Consider the following 6247-nt stretch of genomic DNA (forward strand, 5'->3'; position numbering starts at 1 on the left):
TGTTAGATGGTTTTTGGTTAACAAGCGGTTGGGTGCATAGAGCAGTTTAGATCACTATGATCTTGTGTCCCACTGGGAAGGAAAACTTATGTAATTACAGTGTCTTTCTCTCCTTTTGCTCCCTCTGAGCTACCCACTCATTATCCAATTGCAACACATCGTCTTGTGTCGTGGACTATATTATTGGCTATATATACATGTAAGGCCTCGGCAGGAAATTAAACCTGCGAACTGTTCGCTTTGCTAAGATTTTGTCCTACTGACTGCACAGGCAAGAACTCTGGTGAAGCTAAACACGCATTTCTATGAACCCATTATAAACTAGGCTTTCTAGCTGCAGAGTAAGCAAACTGTGAGCTTAATGAATGACTTCCACAAAAATATAAAGTAATTAGGGAGTTAGGAGTATGTAGAAGAGGTCAAAAAAGGAAACTTTGTATTTCATCCACTTGCATTTGGGAGTATTTTGTTGATGAGAAGGCTTTTGAAAACCACATTGCCCTTTCACCTCTTCTGTATCAGTTACATATGAGCACAATATGCTGCCTGTCCGATACAATCAATCCTCCCTTGAACATAAAGCCTTGTGTGTAGAGATGGTTTCAGTTAGCAATTGGAGTATCCAATTAAGCTTTGGACATGAGTGAGGCCAAAAGCAAAAAAAGATCCAGAAGAGGACAGAGAGCTTTTTCATTGCTTACTTTAGGCCAAAGTACGTCCATTGTTTAATGGGGATGGGTGGGATTTAGTGTAAATGATTACACTTTTATGAACTCTAAGACAGCAACAGTCAGCAATGAAGACATGTTTTTATTTTAAGGTACTAAGACAAACACTGAATGCAAACGAGCAACGAGGAACAAAGTACTATCGACTGTGCAGGATTGAAACCTGAAGCTGATTTACAACCACGATTCCCAAATCAGTTTTGCCCGGTCTATTTTCACAGTACTCTCTTTAGCTGTATGTGACTATTAGGATGCTGTAAAATGTAAATAGAAACAGAATACAATAATTTACAAATATAATCCAATGATTTACTCACAGCAGAATATAGAAAATATATAAAAAAAAAATTTGTTCTCTTATGAGAAAAATACTGGATGATTGTTAATTTGATGGCAGCAAAAAGGATTCTAGCTGCTTAACAATCCTGCGTCTTCTTTGCGATATTTTTCACTTTATGATGCATCAAATGTTTTTGATTGGTGAAAGGTCTGATTTGTAGGCAGGTCAGGTTAAGCATAGCTATTAAGCTAGCTGTTGTAATAGCATGACGTTTAACATAAGGACAGGGCATAAACAGGCAATAAGAGTGAGATAATAAATATACAGTATATACACATTGATGGGGCCTTTCTAGATGTGCAAGCTGCCAACTCTAAAGGCGATAATGCACCCTCATGCCATCGGAGATGCATGCTTTTGAACTGAACGTTGATAACAACATGGATAGTCCCTCTCCTCTTAAATCCAAAGAATGCAGGGTTTCACATTTTAAATTCTGGTTCATCCGATGACAGAACAGTTTTCCACTGTGCTTTAGTTCATTTGGCCAAGACAAGACAAATGCATTTCTAGATCATGGCGGCTTCTTTGCATACTAGAGTTTTATTCTCGATTTCTGGATGGCACATTGAACTGTGTTCACAGACAGTGATTTCTGGAAGCATTCCTGAATTCATGCAGTGATTTCCATTAAAGAATCATGGTTGCTCCTAATGTGATTGTCATTTTTTAACTTGTTCCTTGCACACAGATTTCACACAGAACACAGTGTGAGGCAAGGCAGGATAGGACACAAAATCTAGGACTCAAAGACAAAAACTAAACTTAAAGGTAGCTAACGGCTGATTACAAAACACACTAACTAAAACTGGGAAGGCTCTAGAAATCTAAACTAACTGACAGAACACACAGGAGGAGACACAGGCGATATATATAACAGAGGGAATCAGGGCAGAGAGGAAACAGCAAGGAAACACGGCTGACTAAATACAGGGAACAGAGGAATGAGACAGAGATAAGAGCAGGGGGGACAAGGCTGAAAGAGCGAGGAATGGAGAGGGTGAAAGGGAGAGAAAAACCACACAGAGACATGACTGGAGAAACAGGCAACTAAACATGGAGACAAGACGGACTTCACAGGGAAGCACGAAGCACAAAAACTCAAAACACGGTCAAAACTCCGAACCATGACACCTGATGGCATTTATAAACTATTTAATTGAAAAGTTATTCTCCAGGGCTTTCTTTTTTTAGTAGCACTTACTTTTCAGCTTATTGTTGGTCTATCCCAAGTTTTTGGAGATGGGTTATTGCTATTTTTTTCATGTAATATTAAATATGCCTCAGTCTAAACCTGTTATTAAGTACACTTCATAATACCAATTTAACTACAATTTTTAAGTCCTCAGAACAATTTCTGTTCGCTAGTACACAATTTCCACAAACTATCCTTGTGGTGGGCTAGTCTCTCTTGGTGTCTTTTGAGAACTATCACACAGTTGGATGGGTTTGAGAATCTAATGTGATGCAGGATCACGTAGCATTATGCAGCAAAAGTAGGGAAAATTTCCATGAGAAGAAAAATCACGGTAGAGAAAATCTGCTGGACGCCATCTGGAAATTATATCTCTTGCAGTAGCCCCTCCCATAGCCACTGACTTCAGTGGTTATAACACTTGGCCTAGCAATTTTGTGGTGACACTACTAGTCTTTTTCTTGGTGAAGTGCGTGAAACCAGTTCAGTGTTAGACACCTCATTTGTGGAAAAGAAGTCAAAATGTTACAAGAAAGGTCTCACTCAAATTAAATCTATAGATGGACAGTGGAAAATGCTTTTACAGATTCAGGCTATTCAAACTAGCCTCCAAGAGCCCAGAAACCTGTTTCGCTTACTCTGTTTATTGGTTTAGAAAGTGGTAAAGAGAGCCAAGGCTGAGAAAGTTTTCATTTCACTGAACTTGGGTATGAATTTATTTGGAGAATACAGGCACACAAGTAAGTAGCTATAGAGCTACTCCCAAATATTCATTTGAGTAATCTGGATAATCAATTACTGTCTGTCTGGTTTACTATCTAACTTTTACCTTTGCCAAAATTGAAAATATTCATTATTTTGTTTATAATGCGTTAAAGTTCTTCATTAACAGTCTCAGAGTCATAGTATGTCAAAAATATTGCTAACATTATGCAGAAAAAGGATCGAATCTGGGTCACCTTTAACCCAGTACACTTGGGAATGTTAATCTGGGCGAGCATGTCAAAATATTTAAAGGTCATGAGCTTGTTAGTGTTAAGGGCACTGTCATTCGCAAGGACTATACTGTAATGAGACTGATGTTTACAGTGTTGTCTTTTTTTAGAGTACCTCCATGTTTTCTGGTGTCTTGGTGTCTACTGTACCTTCTGACGGATGAATTCGAGGTACCGCTCGACAAAAAATAAACCATGTGCTCAAAACAGGCTGACAGATGACTCATTTGGGCTATATGACCACAGTTCATGTGTTCTTTGCACCGCTTCACTCACAAAAAGGGCATTTTTAGGTGTAATAAGAGGTTGTGGCACTGCAACCCTACTATTGTGTCCCTTTCTCTGAAGTTCTCAGTTGACTGCTTTCATGAAACTAAAAGGCCAATTGAATCTAAGATTGAGATTTACAGTAAGCTGATTCAAAGTTGCCCGACTGTTTTTTCTCTGCATGTCAAAGCACAGACATTTTGATGACCAAAGAGCACTCACATCTGTCCCAAAGTTCCCTTAACCGATGATATCTTTCCTTCAGACCCACAGACCCAGATCACTAATACTGAGCTATTTCAGTGCAAAAAACATGTTGTTGGCAGTTTTAATCTTGGACGCTATTGTGAAAGAGAACTTTGTGATTGTTTTTGTGCTTTTGTGGCCAGAATAATGTCAGTCTAGCCAGAATATAGCCCTGCATTTGTCATAGGGATCAAACCTGCGTGAGATGGATTAGATCTCATTGTACCCAGCGTCTCCTTTTAGAATTTGAAAAACCACATAATTATATTTAATACACCAGTGTTTTACCTTTATCTTCCTCAGGACAATACAAAATATGGTTATGGACCAGATTCTTTCCAAGATGCCTTTAAACAACTACAAATTTCTGGCTACAAGGTGATGTAATTTAACACACGAACACACACAAAAATAAATTTTTCACAAAATGAATTCACAAAACCTTGATCAAACGTTATTATTTATCCAACGAAGAAGCAAAATATATTTTTTGTATCACTTTTACTCTGATATTGGTGTCATAAGTAGGTCTAATTGCAATTTATAAATCCTGGTAAATTCAATAAATAAAAAGTCTTGATATGATTTAAGCTTTAGTCGTTATTCAAAGAGGCTTACAAAGCTAAATATAATGTATCCAATATCTACATTTTAACATACTATGTAAGTATGAGAACTTTAAAATGCACTGAAACATGCTTTTCTTAAAAACCACAAGCTTAAATAGGAACACAGTAAATGGCTCCATCTGGTGGTGCAATGCATAATCAAACAACAAGCAAAATTACGTCTCGGTGTACTGTATGTATACCACTTACTTAAGAAAGGAAGAAAGAAAGCTTCTAAGGGTCTGACCAGAACATTACTAAACATGGAAATAGAGTTCCAGCTGGCCATCCAGCTCACTATTGCAATTATTTGGCCTTGAAACCGTCAAATGACCTTAATGTAAAGTAGATTTACTGCAGCAGAATAATGTTGACCTTAGCTGGTCCACAGAGCAGTTGAGGCACTGACAAAGGTATAACCACAGGTTTATACCCTCAGCAGAACCATCTTTTCTTCTATATCATCTCCCCTACACCCAAACAGTTTTGTCCAGCTTGTTTTACAGTATACCCTCTATATCTGTATGCGACTGTTAGAATGCTGTGTAAAATGTAAATAAGAACAAAATGCAATGATTTGTAAATCTCCTAAACTCATATTTTATTCACAGTAGACTAAGAAAACACATCAAAGCTTTAAAATTAAATATTTTAGTATTTCATGAAAACTATTATCTCATTTTGCATTGATGGCAGTCATACATCTCAAAAAAGTTGGAGTGGGAGCAACAAAAGGCTGGAAAAGTGAGTAATACGTAAAAGAAACGGCTGGAGGAACATCTCGCAACTGGTCAGCAACATTATGGGATATTAAAAAAAACATCTTACAGAGGCACAGTTAATCTGAAGTAACGAAAAAGCAAACAAACAAAGAAAAATCTGTATCAACAAATTGTAAAAAAAAACAAAAACAAAAAAAAGCAACAACAAAAAAACATTAATATGTAAATAATGTTCCTCAATGTGAAACTGTGAAGACTAAAATGCCATCATCATCTATCTGGAGAAATTTCTGTCCACAAGGGACAAGGTTGAAAATGTTTGGGCCACAGGTGGTACTGTATTTAAAAAAAAAAAGGCCATATGCTCTCAGGGATGACCTTTTTCAGGCTTCAGACCTTGCATATTTGAACAAGGCAAGGCAAGGCAAGGCAATTTTATTTGTATAGCACAATTCAACAACAAGATGATTCAAAGTGCTTTACAGAGACATTAGAAACAAAAACAAATAAAAAGCATGATTTAAAATTGATTAAAACAAGCAAACAAACTAACTAACTAAACACACACATTTCACACCTGTTCGCGCGATCTGAACCCTTATCGTAAGGGGAGCTACCAGTCCTTCTGTGGACGAGCTACTTTCTATTTTAAATTCCCTGAATTTAAAATACTCTCTAGACCCAGTCTAGACCCAGCTGGGGAGCTACCCAGAGCTCTAAACCCACTTAACAAACAAACAAACAAACAAAACAGTATATAAAATCAAAACAGATAAAATCAGAACAGTAGATAAAATCAGTAGTTAATGTAAGTTTTGAAATTTAAGCTTAAACAAACAAACAAAACAGTATATAAAATCAAAACAGATAAAATCAGAAATAGATAAGATCAGTAGTTAGTGTAAGTTTTGAAATTTAAGCTTAAAAGTGTGGATTTGGTGCTTTATTCAAATGCAGCTGAGAACAGGTGAGTCTTCAACCTGGATTTAAATAAACTGAGTGTTTCAGCTGATCTGAGGCTTTCTGGGAGTTTGTTCCAGATATAAGGAGCATAAAACAAGGCAGTACTAAGCCACATATTGCATCTATAAATATTTGAGGCATCATGAAACGAAAAATACAGCAAAGAAGACACCGAACTGAAGA

Source organism: Haplochromis burtoni, unplaced genomic scaffold, assembly GCF_018398535.1.
Source record: "Haplochromis burtoni strain Fernald_Lab_line unplaced genomic scaffold, NCSU_Asbu1 Contig_144, whole genome shotgun sequence".
Classification (NCBI taxonomy): domain Eukaryota; kingdom Metazoa; phylum Chordata; class Actinopteri; order Cichliformes; family Cichlidae; genus Haplochromis; species Haplochromis burtoni.